This window comes from Mya arenaria, chromosome 1, assembly GCF_026914265.1.
Source record: "Mya arenaria isolate MELC-2E11 chromosome 1, ASM2691426v1".
Lineage (NCBI taxonomy): Eukaryota > Metazoa > Mollusca > Bivalvia > Myida > Myidae > Mya > Mya arenaria.
Genome location: NC_069122.1, coordinates 51,513,238 through 51,536,695, shown reverse-complemented (window position 1 = coordinate 51,536,695; position 23,458 = coordinate 51,513,238). Strand labels below are relative to the sequence as shown.

Here is a 23,458-nt window from a genome sequence, read left to right as displayed (position 1 = left end):
AAATTGTAGCTTGAATGGGGTTTTAATAATAGTAATCAGATGAAACACAAATAGGGACTTTTAAAACAATAGTTATATCAGGTAAATACCATACATTTTATATCTAGGTACAACACACATTATTCCATATTTCAACAGGTATCAAAATATTTACCTAAACACAGCACAACTGTTTGTATACAAAGAAACAAGATTTATTCAACAGAGTTTCCGAATTCCAGAAAACATTGTACAACACTGATATATTTTGTGTAACAGACAAGAAGAGTTTTAGAGAGATTATTCTTCAGAATAAAATCCCTCAAAGCACCTGAGCTTCAGCAGCTAATTAAATATCCCATTACAGGTTAAAACGCATACCTTATGTAATTGAATTTAGAACTGCCTGAGAGCTGGAATTGTTACTAAGGAGACCGTTACAGTTTTGTTTCTCATTACTTTATTCTTTTAGTAAATAACATGATTAATTTACAATTCCTAGGGACATTGCAGGTGCCATATTATCTGAAAGAGCTCAGGTAACGAAAATTATTAAGGATTGTTTTTCATTATTAATATATTTCTGATTAATTATTAATATCTTTTACAAAATTTGGGAAGATGATTATATTTGATTTTGCAAGAAAAAAATCCAATTTGGTTCTCACAAAATATCTAACTTTTTTTTCTTAATTATTTCATCAAAATTCTTCATATGATGATGTATCAGACAGAGTGAGCATGACTTTGCACAATCCAATCGTACAGAATGGCAGCTACATTTGTGTAGAATATGTTCTTTCAATTTAATTATGTTCAAAAAGTCATGTTTTTCCTTTTAATTAATGAAAATGAAAATCATTTGCATAGCATATTTTCGTTCATGGATTGTGTGTTCTAATAAAAATGTAGATCATTAATTTTGTAAAGCACTTTTTTTCTTGTGATATGTTCTTTTTCTGAAATATTATCTAAAAACAGTTTTCCTTCAGAATTGAAAAACAAAAAACAATCATCCAGCCTTTCCGAAATTGTAAAAATTCTGCTTGGCCACCGGACAGGCACGTTGGAAGTTTTCTCCGTTCCGAGAAAATATTTGCCTTTCCGACCAAACATGTCATTAAAAACTATACAAAAAGAATAAAAAAATGAATATCAACTGGTTTTTATGCTTTCCTGATTTCATTGTCAAAAATACATTTACACACTACACAGACATGTCAACTAGTAAAAATAAACACTTAGTCTCGCAAAAAATAATGTCAAATTAACATCGCTGGCATTTAGGTGTTTTCCAGTTTTCTGGTAATTCCACCAACCGCCGCCATTTTGACACAGATGCTGAAGCATATTGAGTGCTGATGATTTTGATTGTCCCTGGTTGCAAACCAAGAACCAATCAAAACAGATGTAATTAAATGCCGTTAAGGCTGCATCGTATTTACTTGTTTATCTCTGGAAATCAACATCATTATTCCATATTGGAAAAGGCCAATTTTTGGCGATGTTATGTGATGTAAAATATCAAAGTGGGATTGACTAACTTATCGCTAAGGCAAATAATCAGCGAACAGTTTTTACAGACATTTCGCTTTTATGTTCCTTTTCGCTATTTAGTCGTTTTAAAATATGTTGGTCATCCGGACCGTCATTTACGAAAGAGCTGCTGGACCCATACAAAATTTGCCAGACATGTCCGGCAGACTGGCACATTTCGGGAAGACTGATCATCTGTCTTAATAAGAAACCACATATGTGACATAACAACGATATAATTATTGTTTTCTCCTATTCTTAAAATTGAGTGTCGAGATTCTGTCTATAAATTATAAAGATGTTTTAATAGCATTTCAAATCAAGGTTTTTATTTCATAAATATAGTTATTAATTTCAAGGTATGAAGCACCTAAATAGAGTTTAAGAAAAAACAAGATCTTTCATAATTAAATTGTAATCTATTAGTGAAATAAAGAGAAAATATTATCATTTTTACCCAAATATTTCATTCATCATAATGGCTTTTAAGATCAGAAGCCAAAAAAAAACCCCAAACCCTTTGATCCTTCATTCATCTGAAACGTTCCAAAAACCTAACCTCAATAAAACACAGTGTTTTTGCCTATTTACCTGAAGTATCATTCACCCAACATTTGTTTGAATTTCCAGTTTATTGTAGGAGTTTTTCAGCACATTATATCAGCACTCTATAACTTACATATATCATTTATCACTATAACTTAATGAGCTTAAAGAAGCAGCATACAACATCATTCTTAAATGGACTTGATCATGTTTTGGCACAAAAAAACAGTTCTCCTGGTAATGTATCTGGAAATACTTATATTATCATTATTTTAGTCTTTCGATATCAAAATTGCGGATTTTTTTTTTAATTGAAGTATAAAAAAACGTGGTTGTAGTGGTGAGGGAACCCACACAGTTAACAGTCAAGAAAAGAATAGAAAACTGTTACCAGAACCACTCGCCCACAAGTTTGCATAATAAGCTGACAGATATTTTAACCTTTATTGAATAGACATTGGTATCATCATGTAATTATGTCAATGAACAAATCACAAACAGCTTTTGTTGAATAGGGTTACAAACATTTTCCAAAGTCATAGGCTTCAAAGACAATGTTTGAATATATATATATATATATATATATATATATATATATATAGTTTTAAAACCTCTAAAATATTGGGGCCCTGTTGATATTTACACCCGAATTATTGGGTCCACGGTGTATTTATTGGGGCATACCTCAATATTGGGTCAAAGACCCAACATATAAGGACCCAACATAATTGTTTGTTTTAAATGTATCTGCAGGGTCAAATACGTGATTGCAACCTGTATTCCTAAACACATTTATTGGGTCGCAATTTCACTGTTGGGTCGCCAAATATACACGCACCGTGTTTCGTGTATATTTGTATATTATATTATATATTTTGACCCAATATTGCAATATATTGGGACATCACAATAAAGTGGAAAAGCTATCGTTATTGGTATATGTTATACTTATTTTTTTCCATACACAGTAACAACAAACCTTAACGTAGCAATATAACACCTTAACCGTTTAGTTGATGTACTATTATATAGATGATGACATCATTTTCTATAAATAATTCAATTTTTTTTTTTTGCTTGTGAATAGCTTTGAAAATATGATGTAAAATGGAGAATTTGCTCCTTAGGAGCAAAGTTTCCATGTTTCATCGTGTTTTTAAATATCACATTCTACATTCTCTAGATGCGTTAGAATGTGTCTCTATCAGTTATTGGGTAGATGTGAACATTAACATGTAATCTGTTTCTTAAATGCTAAATAATGGTTTATTTTTTTATTTCTTTCCTGTACATCATCGTATCACTTCATAAGCATACAACTTGAATCCAAATGAGACGCCGAGTAATTGGACGTCCCATTCGGATCCAAGCTGGTTGACATTCTGATATGAGTTAACAATCAACATACAATAGGGGAGTGGGTACACTGACGAGCAATGAAAATGCAACAAGTATTTTTGAGTGTAACTACAAAACGTGCATTTTCGTATACAACAGACCAAGACATATTTCATATTAGTTACCTATGCTACTCCCTGAAATGGGTTTTGTTTTCTGAAATCAACCATGACTGACTACGGCCGGACTTCTGGCGTATTCAACGTCCGCGACGCGCACGCTTTCTTAGCGACGTTTTTAAAATTCGTTTTTACTTTTATTGCACGTGTGCGTTGATTTACTTTATGAAAATCACCTGAAATAGCAAATCTCTAAGAAATAGGCAATGACACGATAAAACAATCGAAAAGTCAGTCTTCAAATTGAACGGTATAACGTCACGGGCTCCGTTTCAGACTGTCCATGACAAGGTACACAGCGTGCAACGCCGTCAAGACAGAATGTCTACCAACGTTAACGTAATCGATTCCTTGCAGCCCAATCGACGACAGAAGACTTGGTCAGGACACGGTGGTAAACCAAAACATTGGAAACTGTGTCAAGAAGACTTAGGGACTACGGTGGAAGTTGTCATCGGCTTTGCAAATTGTCGTGTTGCGCCGTAGCCATCGTATTGAAGTTACAGTCAGCTTGACACAGGCGTGGTAACTGTGTTGCTCTGGGTACCACATCTTGCACACCCGTCTCTCAGGCAATGCCTTGTTTAAATTTTCTTTTTCTGCAGGCATTAAATCTTAACACTTTGCTAGATGAAATGACGACCTTAAGAGATGTGTATATGTTTGCATTCAAAAGATATTGAAGCATATATTCTTTGTTGCGTTTTCATTGCTCGTCAGTGTATAATCCGAAAGCAGACGAAGACAACCAAAAATAACACATAGGCAAAGCAAGTTTGTCGTCACTAAGTATTATCTAACAACTGTCAACAAGTGTGTATGTGTTTAAATTTTCCAAACACTGCTGTCTGGTTGTGAAAGATGTTTGTAAAGCACTGACAAATCCTGACGAGTCCTGACTAGCAATTGTGTATAATTAATCAGAGCTTAAGATAAGGTGTGTATTGCATGTTCTAAAATATCCATTTCTCAATCTATTCCTATGTTTGACCACTTATTAGAATCGCAACCGGATGATTGGATTCCTAGAACAGGGGGAATGTCTAATATATGGGCATCGCAGATACGGCCACAGTACCACTTCCGGGTTTAATCAGCGTGTTTCCTGGTAGTATCGTGTCAGTGTTACGAAAGCTTTCCATTTTATTAAATCATATTTTAAAGTATTTCAAAACTGGATAAAAATATCTCGAGAACATTTCAAGGATACACCCACTCTTATCCAGAAGCAGTTTTAGCCACTTGTGCCTATTTTATAACAACATGCTGTCGCATTTATAATTCCACAAAGATGTAACGCCCTCGCATTTTTGAAGGAGTAACATTTTTGTGGACTTAAGGTGACGATGTGACATCATGTGAAAATTTCATTAGCACCTTTCTCAACCATTTACCTGTTTATCACGTGTTTTCACGCCCTTGCAAACAGAGTAGACCCAGATCAGGCAGCTCCTAAAGATCTGGGTCTGCTCTGCTTGTTTCACTCAGGGGTGACAAAATTCCAGAATTCCGGATTTTGGGCAAGTGTCCAAAAAAAATAAAAAAAATGTTTTGGACACTTGCCCACTCATTCTCAATATGTTTCTAAAACACATTAAGAATTAGTGGGCAAGTGTCAAAAACAAATTATGTTTTTTTCTCAGCTCAAATACAGTTTTCACATAAGCTTAAGTCGGATATTGTTTATGAAATTTGGACCAGGTCTCTTATTCTTGCATGCTCAGACTTCACCCTTCCTCCACACAAGCACAGTGCACCTATTGAAACCTTTGAAACTTAAAGTGGTTGAAAATTTAAATGAAATTAGAGTATGTGCTCCTATAGAGCAAAATGCTCCATTTCCCATGATATTTTTAAAGGTATTCAGACCATCATTTTTTTCAAGTTCATTTTGTGCTCTTTTTTTTTAACTTCATTTTCTATAAATTTGTAAACAATACAAATTTATAGAAAATGAAGTGATGATCTAAAATTAATGTATGAAGTAAATAGGACTGCAACGGTTCACCGAAGTTCGGTTATTTTCGATTCTTTTTTCTCGGTTCGATTTTCGGTTTGGCGCCGCAAAATTTCGGTTCGGTGCGTCAATTTACGGCCATGACGGCCCATTAGACTATACCGCTTATTTGGACCAATCAGCTTGCCGATAATATTCTGCCTACCGTTGTTAGGTAAAAATGTCTGAATTGTGCGATCCACTGGTTGCTTTAAAATCGGCACTTTGGAAGCATTTCGGCTTCTTCAAGAAGGCTTGCAGCATAACTTGATAGTTGATACAGTTGACAGATGTATATATTAGTCTTATTAGATGAATATTGGCAAGTAAATGAGTTGTTTTAAAGTGTTTCTATAATTATCTTGTGTTCCCTATTTCCGAACCGAATAATCGATAACCGAGAGGGTAATAATCGAAACTGAACCGAACCGAGAAGTACCTGTATTGTTGCAGGCCTAGGAGTAAAGTGTTAAGACTTTGGAATAGTCTTGTGTGAATGGAGAAAACGTTCGAACAGAAGCTGATAATCATTATCAGCTTCTACCAAAATGGTTATTTCATTCATTTGATTGAAAAGTCCCAACTGTGAACTGAATACATAACACTTGACAGTTCAAAAGGTAGCAGGAGATTGCATTTTGAGTCTTGATTTCCATTTAAACCCAGGAGCTTTCGGGGGCTTTGCCCCCTGGCACCCCTGTTCACTAAACAATGTAGTTTGAACTTCAGACCAAGGCTTGTAAGACAATTAACTCTCAAACCAGGACTGGTGGGACATTTTAATCTTAGACCTGGACTAATGAGGCAGCAGGCAGTGCAGTGCTGACCAGATGGAAACAGTTGACCCAACAATGTTATATATATTACTTGCAAAACCCTTAGAATTGTTGGGTCATAAATTTTCTCGCAAAACCTGCTGAAAGTGATGATATATAGTAGACAAAATTGGCTAGGGGCCCAAAAAGAGTCCCTTTAAGCCAAAACAAAAGTGACAGTTAATATGGTTCCGAATTAACCAACAATGTTGCCTAGATGCCCCTTAAGGTTACCTTTAGAGCTAAGAAAGCTACAAGCTGTAATGGAGATCAGTGATCCAACAACATATTATACATGAATACCTGTTGGGTCATAAATTGTTTTCATACAAGTCCTGTTCCCATAGAGACCATGACCATTGAGACAGTTTACTCACAGGCCAAGACTAGTGAGACAGTTTAATCTCAGACCAAGACTAGTGAAGTATCAGGCAGTGCTAACCAAATGGAATTGACACAACAATGTAATATATACTACTTACAAAACCCTAAGAACTGTTGGGTCATTAATTTTTTTGCAAAACCTGATGAAAATGATCATATATAGTAGACAAAATTGGATAGGAACTCTTTTGAATCCCTTTAAGCCAAAACAAAAGTGACAGTTTTGGTCAGACCTCGGGCCAAAAACTTGCTCAGGATGTTTTTCTTGATGATGTCTTGATCGAGTTCAGTCATGGATGGGGCAAGGTCAAAAAATAGGTCAGTAGGTCAAATCTTCGAAAAATCCTGTTTACCCTGTAGGAGCCCCATTTTTTGCCCAATCTTCCTGAAAATCAGTCAGAATATTTGTTTGATGATATCTCAATCGAGTTTGACCATGGGTTGGGCCAGGTCAAAAAGTAGGTCAGTAGGTCAAATCTTTGAAAAATCCTATTTAGGCTTTAAGGGCCACATTTTTTACCCAATCTTCCTGAAACTAGCTCAGGATTATTTCTTGATAATATCTTGATCAAGTTCAATCAAGGGTGGGGCCAGGTCATAAAGTAGGTCAGTAAGTTAAATCTTAAAAAATCACAAACCTTCACCTTTGACATTAGTGCGTAAATGGGCACTCCCAACCCCTATTGCATGCACAATTGTGAAAAAGTGCCTTCATGCTAGACCCAGTCCTTTTGGGGCATGTGTCATGTGACTGTGACAGCTCTTGTTAATCATTTCTTTTTATATGCCCAAAGAAACTTTGGTTGTATTTTGTTATGGCGCATCTTCCGCTTGTCCATCCCTCTGTCTGTTTGTCTGTCAGCCATTCTTGTCCGCTCAATAACTTTAATACTATTCAGCTTAGGGCAACCATGGATTAAAAATTTATGACCCAACAATTCTTAGGGTTTTGCAAGTTATATATATATTACATTGTTGGGTTAATTTTTTTATGACCCAACAATTATTCAGAGTTCTCATGGAATATATAAAAAAATGTATAATACATTGTCTTTTTGTCTGTTAGCCATTCTTGTCCGCTCAATAACTTTAATACTATTCAGCTTAGGGCAACCATGGATTAAAAAATTATGACCCAACAATTCTTGGAGTTTTGCAAGTTATATATATATTACATTGTTGGGTCAATTGTTTTATGACCCAACAATTATTCAGAGTTCTCATGGAATATATAAAAAAATGTATAATACATTGTTGGGTCACCAATCTCAAATACTACCAGTAGCTATCTTTAATTTGAAGGTTATGTTATCGGGCACCAAGGCAACACTTAATTAGGGACCAAATCAATGTCAATGTCACAGTTATCTGATATATAGAATGCCTGTGCACTCAAACATTTCTGCTCAATACCGTAACTTGAATAACTCGATCAATAGGTCATCGCCACCGTGATCTTTAATCTAGTCAGTACCATTAATTGAAACGCATTCAGCTAAGGACTACCTTATGTGGTGTTATAGATGATCATGGTCTGTAGTTGATGCTTATTTTTATACCCCCAGAAACCAAGTTCGAGAAGGGGTATATAGGAGTTGGCATTGTCGTTGTTGTCGTCATTGTCATGGTTGGTGTAGGCATGAAAAACTTTAACCTTGGCTATAACTTCTTTGTTCTTGAAGCTACTGCAATGAAACTTCACACAGCTGTTTACAATCACAAGGGCTTTAATCTGACCAAGAGCCATAACTCTGTGATGCTTTGTTGTCAGAATTATGTTTATGGTCTTGGGAAATAATAGACGAGAGTTGACCTCCATGCACGGGACTTATAGTTTTGAATTGTCTCTTCAAGACGATTATTGAGTAATAGCCCATAATAACAAAACCTTGTTGTGTCAGGAGCTGGGGCAGAAGTACTGATGGTTCTAGGGTTTTTGTGTCACCTGCTGTAGGCAGAAGGTGACACTAAACGATCACTTCTCTGGCGTCTGTCTTAGTCCGTCTGTCCAGCCGTCTGTCCGTCCATCTGTCTGTCCGTCACACTTTTCATGTCACGCGTTTTAGCTCACCTGAGCAAAGCTCAGGATGAGCTACTGTGATCGCTCGAGGCATCCAATAAATCGACTATTATTCTTTTGATATAATTAGAAATAATATAAATGATAATATAAATATAAGAAATGAACGCCTACTCGCTACATTTCAACGGGTATATGAATACAACAGGTCGCATGCATAGTTAATGTAAACCCCTTCGGGGTTTACGAACTCTGCACGCGACCTGTTGTATTCATATACCCGAGAACAGACGCGAGAAGGCGTTCATTTCTTAATTGAAATTAAGTTTTAAATTTTATTCATAATTACACCTGTAATAGCCTATAGGACTTATTCTTTTTGGCTGAAATCTGTTAAGGTTTTGGGGTTAGTGTTGTAATGCACTGTTGCTCCATGAAATAATATTTGCCCTAGGAAGCTTATATGTGACGTCGTTTGAAAAAATGGGACCAATTGCGGGACAAAAAATGCAAACTTAGATCAGACGCCGCTCATTCTGCGCGACGTCTGATCAAAGTCTGCACTTTTTGTCACCCATAGACGTGTAGAGAAAACATTTTCTCTCTCTGTGTGTGAAGATTAAACTAAAAAATAACGACACATGTGTGAAAACAGCTGATATATAATGTCACCATGTTTTCCGCAATTGGTCCCATTTTCTCAGACGACGTCACATATTTGAAATGGAAGTGCCCTGTATGCTGAACATAGATTCTGCATAGATACTGTTTCAAACAATTGATAATTTTAGTCAAATTTCACAGGATTTGAACTGAGTCATTTTTAGTTTAAATCTGATTGATAGTTGAAATATTTGCTGTAGGGAGCTTATATTTGAAATGGAGATGCAATGGAAGGCTGAATATAGATACTTCATAATTAAAGATGATGAAAATATGTTTTATCCAAATTTTAACCCTTTACCTGTTTAATGTTCATGTAAAAAAAACTCTGCCTACTATGCATATATTATTAGATCATTTTCATAGTTTGTGAATTATACTTGTAATTTGTAGAACAATATCCAGACTACAATATTTTATGTTGCAAACAGAGCAGTGTAGTGGACATGATATTTATTATCATATGTTAATATAATAAACACCATGTCCACTACAGACCATAGTTATCTCCCCTTGATGTGTTAAAGTAGGCAAAATAAGCCCTGTCCGGGATTCTTCTTTGTTATTATTCAACAAATCTTTATCAAACTTTCAGAAATTAATGGCCATGTTGTAAACTTTCGCCTCTGTGAATTTGGTACGGGTCACATGACCCTGACCAGAGTTATCTCCCCTTGATGTGTTAAAGTAGGCAAAATTAGCTTTGTCCGGCCTAACTCCAGGGCAAAAAACCTAGACATGGAGGGGATGTACTTATTTCAAACAGTTAGCTCTAGGCGAGCTTTGCTCTTTGTTACTTTTTGTTGTATAAATGGTACAACATGTATTTTTATGCCCCCTCTCTTAAAAAAGGGGGGGGGCATATAGATTTGCCTTTGTCCGTCCGTCTGTCTGTCTGTCTGTCTGTCATTCCGTCTGTCTGTACGTTCCGAAAAGTTTGTGTCGCGTGTATCTCAAAAACCGTTAGTAGTTCAGACTTGAAACTTCATGGATGTAATACTCTGGGTGGGAACTTGCGCACCTGGGTATTTTCATCCGGCCAAAATTGATATTTACGGAGTTATGGGCCTTGATTTTGTGAAAAAATGGCATTTTTAGTTTGTGTCATCTGTAACTCTAAAAGCCTTTGTAGTGCAGACTTGAACTTCATGGATGTATTACTCAGGGTGTGAACTTGTGCACCTGGGTATTTTCATCCGGCCAAAATTTATATTTACGGAGTTTTGGGCCTTGATTTAGTGAAAAAACGGCATTTTTAGTTTGTGTCATCCGTAACTCTAAAAGTATTTGTAGTACAGACTTGAAATTTCATGGATGTATTATTCAGGGTATGAACTTGTGCACCTGGGTATTTATCCGGCCAAAATTTATATTTACGGAGTTATGGGCCTTGATTTAGTGAAAAAGCGGCATTTTTAGTTTGTGTCGTCCATAACTCTAAAAGCGTTTGTAGTAGTGACTTAAAACTGCATGGATGTATTATTTAGGGTGTCAATTTGTGCACCTGAGTATTTTTAGCCAGCTAAAATGTATTTTTACGGAGTTATGGGCCTTGATTTAGTGAAAAATCTGCATTTTTGACAAAGCACTAGTGGGGGCATCTGTGTCCTATGGACACGTTTTCTAGTTCATAAAAGAGTTCTTTAAGAATAAAAGTTAAAATGAAATTTTAGCTTTGTCTGATTTATTCCCAAATCATTTGAATTTTATGTATTATTAACTTGGAGGTGTGTTTCTTGAGGCTAGGAAATCCAGTCCCTACCTAGGTTTACAGACCGCTTAAAACTAGCACCTAGGTTTGGAAAGGTTGGGGAATAATCTTTCGTAGGCAAGCAAGGTCATTTTGCTAAAAGCTAGATCGTTTCTTTTTAAGCAAGATTAAAATCTACCTCTGACTTCCTCTTACTTTGAGAGTCTAGCTGAAGGAAACGCACATCTGATGACTTTAAAAAGTAGGACCCATGCAAACATTTTTGGACTGATTTTTCAACGAAAAAAATCGTCTATTAAAATAGTGATGTCCGGGCGGGCGGGCGTCCGCACAGGACCACCTTTTGGTAAAAGTGCTATAATTATTTTATCCTTCAATGGATTGCTTCCATATTTGGACAGTTGCTTCATTGGATAGTCCCTTTCATGTGACATTGACCTTGACCTACTTTTTGCCCCGGAAAATCCGTCCATAATGCGTTTCTCGATTTTATTTTTTAGCTCACCTGAGCACAGCTCGGGGTGAGCTTTTGTGAACGAGCGTGGTCAACAATTTGCTAATAACCTAATAACCACTTTATAGGCCAGAATTTAGAACCTTGTGTCGCCAAACTTGCTCATAATGTTTTCTATTGATAATATCTCGACCGGAAGCTTTTTTTTCTTCACTATTAGATCTATTTAGACAAATAATTGATATTTTGTTCCATGTTTAGGTCAATTATTTCAGGGTGACATGGCTTACGAGCATGTGCAAATAAACAAACTAGCTATAGCTTAGGTGGCCGAACTTACGTACTTCAAGGGGCTAGCTCACGTAAGAAGACTTTAAAAATTCCAATCATAGTCACACGGCCTGTAAACGTGGGCGCCACCTCTTTTTATGCCCCCAAATCTGTGATTCGGGGGATATGGTTTTGCCCTGTCTGTCTGTTTGTCTGTCTGTGTCACGAAACTTAACCTTGGCTATAACTTTTCAACCATTGGTCATAGAGCTTTCATACTTGGCATGTGTCTTCCTTGTGACAAGAGCTTTCCAGCTGTGCAAGATTTGTAACTCTGTCTGCAATATTTAAGGAGTTATGCCCCTTTAACCGAAAACTTAACCTTGGCTATAACTTCAACCATTGATCATAGAGCTTTAATACTTGGCATGTGTCTTCCTTGTGACGAGCTTTCCAGCTGTGCAAGGTTTGTAACTCTGTTTGCAATTTTGATGGAGTTATGCTCCTTTGAAATTTTGAGTTTTTTTACAAAAGTGCCGCCTGGGGGCATTCGTGTTTCACAAACACATTTTTCTTGTTTTTAGATGCATTGAAAATGCCCCTATGCAACTTCACAGATACCAAGACATATTTCCACAATTTCCTAGATTGAAGCAGTTTGGATTAAGCAGACGATAATTTTATCGGCGGGTTCAGGGTTAAACTATCGTAAGCAAAATTATGTGTGGCCGCAGCCTCTTAATATAGCGACAAAAACATTTGACGTCATCTGCGAAAAGGACCTTATTGCGGAACAAACCATGACGTACGTCATAAAGCAGCTGCTTTCACACGTTTATGTTGATATTTATAGTTTATACTGCACACAGAGTGATAAAATGTTTTTCTACTAGACTATACAGTCCTATGTGACAAAAAGTGCAGGCTTTGATCAGCCGCCGGGCAGAACGAGGCGTCTGGTCAAATCTTGCACATTGTGTCCTTCCATAAGGTCCTTTTCCCACACAACGTCATTTTTCAGCCGTTTTAGATCTGCAGTCCTGTGCTTTTCAGCTTATTGTAGAGCTAAGCCATTAAAATGTTTAGTGTCCTGAAAAAAAAATGAAACTGCGTAGACGGTCAGTGTGACACGTGCTCGCTTAGCCCATTCAGCCCTAGCGACGAGTTTCAGCGTCCTTTGCAAAAACGTGTAAACCAGATCAGAGGGCTCCTGATGGAGCCCTCTGATCAGGGTTTCACTTTTTGTAAAAAAATTAGATTTATTCATATTTTTTTCTCAAAAAAATCCCCCAAAATCTCAGACTGAATTTGTCTTTATAGATCGCATGGAAAAGTCCATTTTAAGGCTAATGCTCAAGGAACTATCTGCACTTTTGTTTTAACGCACTTATGCCTAAAGTCGACAAAAGTAGACATAGGCAAATGGTGTAGACCCAGATAAGCGGACTATGTTTGCTCAACCTGAAATTTCCAAAAAAATCAAAAATCTTAACACTTTGGAAAGTTTGTCCTTATTGTATCAAAATAGACTGTTCCGTGGAATAAATTGGAAAATCCCACTATTAATTCAGGCATGAATAGTAGTGATGTACTGATTAATCAGAAAGTCAACGAATCGTTGACGAGTAGCCCTCTGACTTGACGATGACGGCCGCAAATATTCGTTGACGAAATTTGCCCAAACCCGAAAATGCTTCATTAGTACTGTAGAAGGCATGCGTCTTTGCCTTCGAAAAAATACTGCACTTTTATCACTAGTTTTTAATTGAAAGAAAGTATTTTTCTATAAGTTCTCTATATCCTCCTATATACCCCCAACTTTTGTGTCGGGGGATAACAATACTGTATCAAGCATCAAAGAGTATTATAGTAGTCATTTAACCTTTACAACATTAGTTCTAATGAAGTTTTGCAACTTTTCTCACAAACATTAATACTGTCCCTTTTAGTTGACTTTAGTCGATTAATCGTCAACTTTGACCACTGATTAATCGACGAACTTTTGGGGGCTGATTACAATCACTAATGAATAGGTTAAGTGATTACCGAATTATTTTTTTAAAATGGTTCTTTCATATTTTACCTCATTCTAACTGAAGTTCACGATTATACTAGCAAATGTTACTACCGCTGTTATGATATATCCTATACCGGTATATCGAGGGATTACTGCCAGAAGGAGCTATGTGCTTCTGGCAGCAACCCCTCGATATCATTCGATGTAATTTACACAGGTTCTTAAGACCTCCAAACTGTGTGCAAGAATAGCGGTCCATTCAAGACCTAGGGACTGTTACAGAGGGACTTCGAAATTTCCTTAACATTGAGTTAATGTTTCGTTAATGTTTGCTGGTAAATAATGGTTACAGTAGTGAACTTGATTAAATTGACAACTCTTCCGGTTCCGGTTTGGTATTACTGATTGAATTATGGGATGTGTCAATTCTTATGCAAAATAGTTTGGATGCTGGGACTCTCACAGCTGGCGGTGTCTCACAAAGTTTCCATCTGTAGGTATTTGCAACGCTCAAATACATGTATAATGGCCACAAATGTTTGAAAACGCTGGATTTTCTTAGTTTGTTAAAGCTTTTAATGGCATCATTGATTAAAAGGTTAAATACTGTGGTACACGTATTAAGGTTAGGTGTTGATAATAATGACAAAAAGTTATGTTTATTGTTTAGCGATTTATTAACACAACGAGCTTCATTAATACTAACCCTATCCAATACAGTAACAATTATTAACGTATAAAACATGATAAAAAGTATACATAATTCGAATTATCTGCACTGATTAACCCAATCATCCAAATTGGTAGAGCTGTTACGAGTATCCGAGTACTCGGATATCCGTGAATCAGGCCTAAAAATCGTGTACGGATATTCGTCATTGCCGAGATCGGTGGATCGCAATCTTTTGCACATTATATAAGTTATACAAAGTATAACGTTTTTGTTCATTATCTTGCCATTTTAAACTGTTCATTTCTGAACAGAAAGTAAAGAATCAATCTATAGGTAGCAACGAACCTTTGTCATTATATAAGATTCGATGATATTCTTGTATGAATTTTCAAAACACAAAAACATGTTTTGAAATTAAATCTTAAATCAGAATGACAATGAACAAGAAATTAATTATAATTTTATGGATATAAAATAATAAATAAATAAATCGGGCTTATTGGTTGACAGGACTGATACACACACGCTTTGTAAAATAAATAATTTGCCAGCATTAACGTTTGACTTAAATGATTCGTATGTGAGCTATTCACTAGGAGAAAGAAACTACTGAGTAAGAACAGTCATAAGGGTATTGCTAGTATTTGCTATCTTTCCATTGCTGTGTTGTTATTATTATGTCTCCCCTTCTCTGAAAGGGGGAGACATATTGTATTTGTAGTTATTCTTATTCTTATTCTTATTATTCTTAGTCTTCTGGGAATTTTTTTGTCCGAGGCAGAACTCGGAAACTACTTGAAGGAATTGATTGAAACTTGGAACATAGCTAGATGGCGATGTGAAGTTGTGCCCCTTGCAAGAGTTATAACTCTAGACCATTTTTTGCAGAGTTATCTCCCCTTTTTCAATTTTTTAATGGTGTACTTTGTCCAGAGCAGAACTCAGAAGCTACTTGAAGGAATTGATGGAAACTTGGAATATAAATAGATGGCGATCTGCAGTTGTGCATCCTGCAAGAGTTATAACTCTAGGCCACTTTGTTGCAAAGTTATCTCCCCTTGTTCAATAGTTAAATAGTGTAAACTTTGTCCAGAGCATACTATGACAACTACTGGATGGAATTTTATAAAACTTCATACAATTGTAAAGCTCAATGAGAGGAAATGCATTATTCAGGGGCCATAACTCTTAATTACATAATCACAGAGTTATGTCCCTTTGTTACTTTTTCTTATCTAGTTCTTCTTCTTATTCTTCTGGGAATTTTTGGTCCGGAGCAGAACTCGGAAACTACTTGAAGGAATTGATTGAAACTTGGAACATAGATAGATGGCGATGTGAAGTTGTGCACCTTGCAAGAGTTATAACTCTAGGCCATTTTGTTGCAGAGTTATCTCCCCTTTTTCAATATTTTTATAGTGTACTTTGTCCAGAGCATAACTGAGAAACTACTTTAAGGAATTGATTGAAACTTGCAACATAGATGACGATGTAAAGTTGTGCATCCTGCAAGAGTTATAACTCTAAGCCAATTTGTTGCAGAGTTATCTCCCCTTGTTCAATAGTTAAATAGTGTAAACTTTGTCCAGAGCATACTATGACAATTACTGGATGGAATTTTATAAAACTTCATAGAATGGTAAAGCTCAATGAGAGGAAATGCATCATGCAGGGGCCATAACTCTACTTTACCTAATTACACAGTTATTTCCCTTTGCTACTTTTTCTTATTTGGAGCATACCATGAAAAGTATTGGATGTAATTTGATAAAACTTCATAGAATGATAAAGTTCGATGAGAGGGATTGCTTTGTACAGGAACCATTACTCTAATTTACTTCATGACAAAGTTGTCTCCCATTCTTTAGGTCAAACATATGCTAGGGGAGACATCTGTTTTCGACGCTATGCTCGAAAACAACACCCATCTAGTTTTCAAACTGAATTTCGATGAACAGATGATGAAAGCTATAACACAAATATCAAAATAGATATTATTTTACAACACAAATTTAAAGAAAATGATTTTCGTAAGGTGTTTATGTGGTCGTTAATTAATGCTGATGATTCGTGGTTCGATCTGTGAATCGTCATCTCTGACTCGTGGATCGAATCGGATCGCCACTTGACCGGCGATCCACAGCCCTACAAATTGGACAATCATTATGTAATAATTAAAATTGATAATAGAACTATCACTAAAATATTTTGATGCTCTTTTCTGACAATATTGTCAATATTGTCAAACATTCTATTTTATCTAGAAGTCGGAGGCAAAATTACCTATTTATATTTCAAAGTGATATAAACCTTCAAAGCAAATAAATAGGATCCTGATGAAACAACTACAGATGCTGTCTCGACGGGGTCCAAACTATTTACATATCAAATTGGTTACAGGGTTGATTGTTCATACTTCTTTATATCCAGAAGTTCTTTTTACAATATTCAGTTAAAAAAAACTAATGTCTTGCTGTCAGTTTTTGATTGCCTCCAACTGTCCCCACTTTCAGGAAACGACTTAAGCCTCTTGGTGGGCCAATTTGGAAATTGGTTCCTGATCCAATTTTGTTAACAGATCTGATCATCATGTCTACTAGAAGTAAGACATGTTATATCTAAATCCATACATTTTGAAATTTTAAATTCATTCAGCCCTAGTGTCAAAGATAAGCGTGGAATCATACCGATTCGACCCAATAGCTTAATGCATTTTATATATTATATATAACATATTGGGTCTAAAGCCCCAGTAAAATGATGGGTCTGACCCAAGAAGTTGGTGACACTAAAAAGGTACCTATGTCTCAAGATTTTCTGATGTATATTGATATACATAGCATTCCAACAGTCAATCTATACTGTATATAGGACAGTGACGCCTGTATCACTATTATATCTAGTAGGTCCCAATAAATATGGATAGGATTATAGTCCCAATAAGTTGGCGAGTTTAAGTATATATATATATATATATATATATATATATATATATATATATATATATATATTTGTTGAAAGGTTCCTGCATGCATTCATCTGAGTATCTTAGTTTTAACACTCCTAATTATTTGCCACATTTTATTTGCATTTTTTTCTGTGAAAAGTGCATTTCACAAAACATGAAATAAGCCCTTTAAGAAAGCATTATACATAATCCGATTACCATCAGTTGTTTTAATTATGACTGAACAAGTACCGGTAAGCTCAGGTAACTTCTGAGAAAATATTTACGTTATACCCAAAAATAACGCATGAGAAACACAAAAATAACAGGTTTCATTATTAATTTAATAATTTTCAAATAAAGTTAAATACATATAATTTGAATTGTTTATCTTTGAAATGCTTATTATTAATGTTTTAAGGCACTGAGGCCTGCGCCTTAATGGGGTAATAGTTACAAAATTTGCGAATTATTTTCCATTAATGCACATTTCTTATAGAAACATTATCTTTGAAACAAGATGACAGCAATTGGCCTGCATAACAGTGAACTTATGTAATGACAAATCATATTCTTTAATACGTTTTTCAACCATTTAATTACACTTATTTAAATTATTCCCTATCAATTTAATACTCATTATAATCTAATTATACTGAATATCTGATCACAAGGCATTTTACCAGACATGGATGTTTTACGATATGTTTTATGTTTAAACATTACTTAGTTTCAAATTAAAAGGATAGACCAGTAATTTGTAACTGATAAAAAATCATACCCTGTTATTATTACTGTCCTGTTTTGCATCCTAAATTCTGTAATGAACACAATTATATTCCTTTTCACTATCTATATACCTGTTTGATATTTAAACTCAGTTGACCTGTGTTTCAGAAATAAACATAAAAAATACAAATTACTTAACATTTGAACAAATAATGCAATAAAAGTTCACATTAAAAACTCACTGAGTAGAGTATTAAAGATAATTCATATCATATCCACTCTAAAAATTCTCCCCTTCAAAAGAACATCTCCTTTGACTGAATGATAAACACTTATCATGATACTGTATCATATTTTCCTATTTCAGTATTATTATCCCAATGCACAAAATAAATTTAAATAAACTAAGTAAACATACCACAAAAATAAACACTGAAACAACAAAGAAAGAAATTAAAATATCACATACACAGATAAATCCCAGAGCAGTGAAGATTATTTTCAAAGTCAGTTGTTCTCATTGTAAAGCACACACACACAATGTTTTCCCATGTAGCTCTCACCTCAGTTACCTGCCAGCAAACTTATTCACTGCTATTTTAGAAGAGTGAGTGTAATAATCTATTCACTGCCTACTGATCTAGGAGACAGTGTGGCACATTGACTGGAGGGGAAATTTCCAATAGAGCACCAAGAATTACCAACAAATGGCACATTGGCACTTTATTCTGTGGAATTCTTTTGTACCAGAGGGTGTAGGCAATGATTTATTTTCTGTAATCTTTCACTTGCTGCACAAACATAGTTATGAGCCAAAGATGATCAAGCTCTACATAACTATGTATGAAGACAATAACAATACTTGCATGTCATACACATGTAAGTATTGTTATTGTATAACACTTATAGTGGATAAAATAGGATGCATTTCAAACATTTACTGTAAGATTTTGATCATAATAAGGTCATTTAATTATCTGACAATTTTTAATTGCTGTAAATGTGCATATACAATCAAGTAAATTGAGTATCAAAAATGCCAAAATGTACATGTACAACATGTTTCAAGAGACACCAATGAATTTTAACAGCAAGGGCAAGGAACTGTACAGCCCTACTTCATCATTTTATACTAAGCACCATTTCAGAAACATGTAATTTACACCTTAGAAAACACCAACCCTGACACATGAGCATGCCTTGAAAATAATAGGAACTGTCTGACGAATGGTTGGGCTGGGTTTTCATTACACTCAGCACAGGTAAAATAATGCTTACTGCCAACAACACTGCTTGTTTCATTTGTTCTCCGGTTCGGGAGTCAATAACCCATGGAGCACTGAATTCATCAAGCAATATTCTGGAATGAATTTACATCTTAAAACAATTTCTCATTTCCAGATACTTCGGTTCTTTTGATTATATAAAGTTACAGCCCATTCATCACAAACGGCTTGTAAGACCTTGTGAACATAAATTATAATACCTTGCCTTATTAATTAAAGATGAGCAGTAATTTTATGAGCTCATTCTCAGGAGGTCAATGCCATTACTGACTCTTAATTCTTATTACAATCCTAGTAGAATGATAGTTTGTTTTTTTCTCTTCAAAGGAATAAAACTATACTCTTATAGTTCAATGGGTGTTTCACAGTCATTAATCATTGCTCAAAGTGGCATGCTTTGTATAGGTATCTATATATGTAGAAAATGGTACCTTCATAAATAATAATGACTAATAATCAGCTCTGGTTTAATATTAATTCGTTTCTATCATGTTTAACAAAAATGGGTGTAATATCTAATCATCAGGGGGAATCCCTATCCCTTCCAGGCCTGCATGTCTCCCTCTCTTGAACATTTTATACCAGTTTCGCCTTAGGCAGCATTTTTCTTACACATCAAAACCAGTCATTCAAATGAAGGGAATCAACTCCTTATATGGTGTCATTTGACCTGTAAAAAGTTAAGTCTGACTCAGACATTAAACATAAAAAAATCAGATTATCAAAGGGATTATAATCACTGGATCCTTCCAATGATCTAGCATAAAATAACTACATTGTATGCATTTATTACAGTTGAAAGGCCAAAATAGCCTAAAGTTAAACAACTCACGATTTTTGGTGCAAAGATTTATGGGTACAAAGCAGTGACATGCCAGAGAAATACTTAAACAAACAGGTGCAACAAAATCCTGCATCATATTATATGAATATAACGATCAATGCAGTCTTACAATATGACAACAAGACTTCTCACCTGAGTATGCGTCTAGTTGAGAAAAATTGTTAAAAGTTTCCAAAAAGTATCCAAAAAGAAGTCCCAATACATTGATTTTATGGTATGCATGCAATTACTAAAATAATGTTTTATCTCGAATATCAATATTATACTTCAGTGTCTAGATTTAAATAATTTAGAATCTCAGACTAATATATCAAGATAATTATCTAAATCATTCAAACAAATCTGACTAATCAAGTTAAACATTACAAAAAATTCAAAAAGACAACATCATAGCTAATTCTGGTATGTGCAATTAAGGATTGATTGCTTTGTTTCGTGTATTTATGCAGTATGTAAGCAGGAGCACACACAAAATCCATCGAACGCGCGCGCATTCAATCGAAGCATGAACACATGAACTTTTTTTTTTGATCAATTCTTGTATTTTATGTAATTATTCGTCATGATTAACAGTAAATAAAATCTTCTACAGTCGAGTATTTTAATTGTTAAAGATGCACTATTACTCCCAAATAAGATTTATCACAATAAATACAATTGTTTTAATATACCAAAACAATGAGTTAATGTCCAAAACAATGATTCCTATAAAGGATGCCATGTTTAATTTGAAAGAAATGTGCAGAAAACATGATATTTCTACCTTATGGGACGAAAAAATTTGCGTTTTCAGCATTATTAAGTCAGAAGTTAAAAGTTTATAAGTCAAAACTCATGTTTGTTATACAATAATGTGTGTATATATATATTGGTTTTTTAAAAAGAGTGTCACTTTAAAGAAAGGTTTATTAATTTACAACATACATTAAAATAAATCAGATTTTTGTCATGTTGTATACAATTGGTTAAATTATGACACTCTCATCCAATCAGAGCGAAATATTGAAATAAACATTATGACTTCAAATCCTTGCGGTTTATTGCACAAGATGAATGTCATCAGTGATTTCATGCAAAGAAGATTAGGGGAATATCATTATTTCAGAATGTACACATTAAACATAGAAATAAGCCATTTGCAACCAAACCATAATGCTTTCAACAGTTATAATAGAATGAAATTTAATTTGCCTGTATTTCCTGATTGTATTCTCATATATTTTCAAAATTAACTCCTCTTTCAATTTTTTATTATTGAATTTAATATTAATGATTCCTAGTAATTAATAATTGAAATCAAACATGAAAACACATTGTGAGCATGGAAAAACTTGATTAATTACTTTTCCTCACAGCATTTCAAAGGGCTTTTCATTGTATGCCAATATCCTGTTTGTTCAGGACCCAGCCATTAATAGTTGAACAGGTATGCTCTCACACAGCACAGCATGCCTCTGTAAACTGACGTCAGGAACTTGATGTCCTTAGATCCATAATATGCAATAAAAGGCATACTAGTGCTATCACTGAATGTGATTAATACCCCGGAACACTGCCCTATTAAAGGGTAATTTTTTTGGCTCATTTTTGGATGTCTTTTTTTAAACATAGAAAATGAAAGTATTTTAATATTGTGCAGTGCACAATCTTACATGGCAATCTAAAAATATTGAACGTTTTCAACTTAGGCTGAGGGACAAAATTCTGCTATCACAAGAGTGACAAAGGAAATAACTCTGTAATTAGTGAAGACAGAATTATGATTTTCATACAATGCACTTTCTCTCATTGTGCTTTACCAGTATGGTACATGGAAGTTTAATTAAATTCCATCCAGAAGCTCCAGAAAAGAAAAAAAAATAACAAAGGGCAATAACTCTGTAATTAGCTGAAATAGAGTTATGGTTCATGGACACTTCACTTCCTCTTATTGTGCTTAACATGATGATGATGAATGTATAAAGTTAAATTAAATTCCATCCAATATTGGGTGTCCATATGTTGACTAAGTTTATGCGCTTGATAATCATCAACAACAACACCAACTTGTTTTGTATTAAGGCATGTTTTAGGATTTATGTCAGGATTTAGGACAGGTAGCTAGCTAGATATATTGAGCTAGCTAGGGCCCTGTAGAAATTTAGGAACAGTGTGGGAAGGGTAAATGGACCGGCCGCTCTGATGATTGAATTTGGCTATGAAGAACTTTAACACATAATGAATTTGGCAAAAAAATGGTAGAAATTGTGTTTGATGAAGTAATATTAGGTTTCAACTGCCAGACATGTACAGTTTGTATGTATTTATACTCTAATAATAATTTTATGAAGGTCTCCATGAGGGCATATTATGGTGCTACTGGTAAAGGACAGGTGCAGCCTCCTTCCATTACCCTTCAGCTATAAAACCTAGGTTTATACCAACATACAAAGATTCAATACCTGCTCAGCAGATATTTAGCTAGCTAGACCACATACTTTGGGGGTGCACAAGATACTCACTGTATGAAAAACTCAATCTCAGAGATGGAATGAGACAGTTCACCATGACACCTGCCCAGATGCCACTATATGTCAACTCAGGTTAATATGTTTTCAAATTTAGGAATATTCTAATAAGATGTCAGTTTTAAATATAACTGAACCAAAGTTTTGCTCTTTTTTTTGACAATTTGAAGTCACTTTGTCACAATTTGTCTGTACACATGAGGCAATTCCAATAAATCTTTCCCATAATGTCCAATTTACTTGACAAATTACCAAATGACGTTAAAACAAAGATTTATTGGCCAGAATAGTTATACAAGACGGTCTTAGTATACTTTAAATTTTCAGCAATGCACCTTCAAATAAATACTCTCTTCTGTTCATGATTTTATAAATTTTTAAATGTGTGTATATTGCTTAAAGGCTGCTCTCTCACAAATTGACAGTTATGACCTTTTTTGTTTTTTGTCTCATAATCAGCTCATCAGTGCCTTCAAATCAGTCATATAAGATAACTCGCATTAGAACAGATTCCAATTGTTTGATAAAGTTTGCCGAAAATTTCATTGTTTTAAAGTGTTCGTT

At 34.8% G+C, this 23,458-nt stretch overlaps 1 protein-coding gene across 11 annotated transcripts in view; it reads right to left on the bottom strand.

Annotated features, from left to right (window-relative positions):
* LOC128234879 (zinc finger CCCH domain-containing protein 10-like) overlaps nucleotides 1-23,458 on the bottom strand; it is a 220,587-nt gene that overhangs the window by 19,366 nt on the left and 177,763 nt on the right. Inside the window, exon 1 of one of the 11 annotated variants that reach the window (XM_052949668.1) lies at nucleotides 18,727-18,853. The exons of 9 other annotated variants lie outside the window; for them this stretch is intronic. The gene's annotated coding sequence lies outside the window, so the exon portion shown is untranslated. Of the gene's footprint in view, nucleotides 1-18,499; nucleotides 18,593-18,726; nucleotides 18,854-23,458 lie in introns of those variants that run through there. One more of the 11 variants, XM_052950185.1, reaches the window with a different exon arrangement.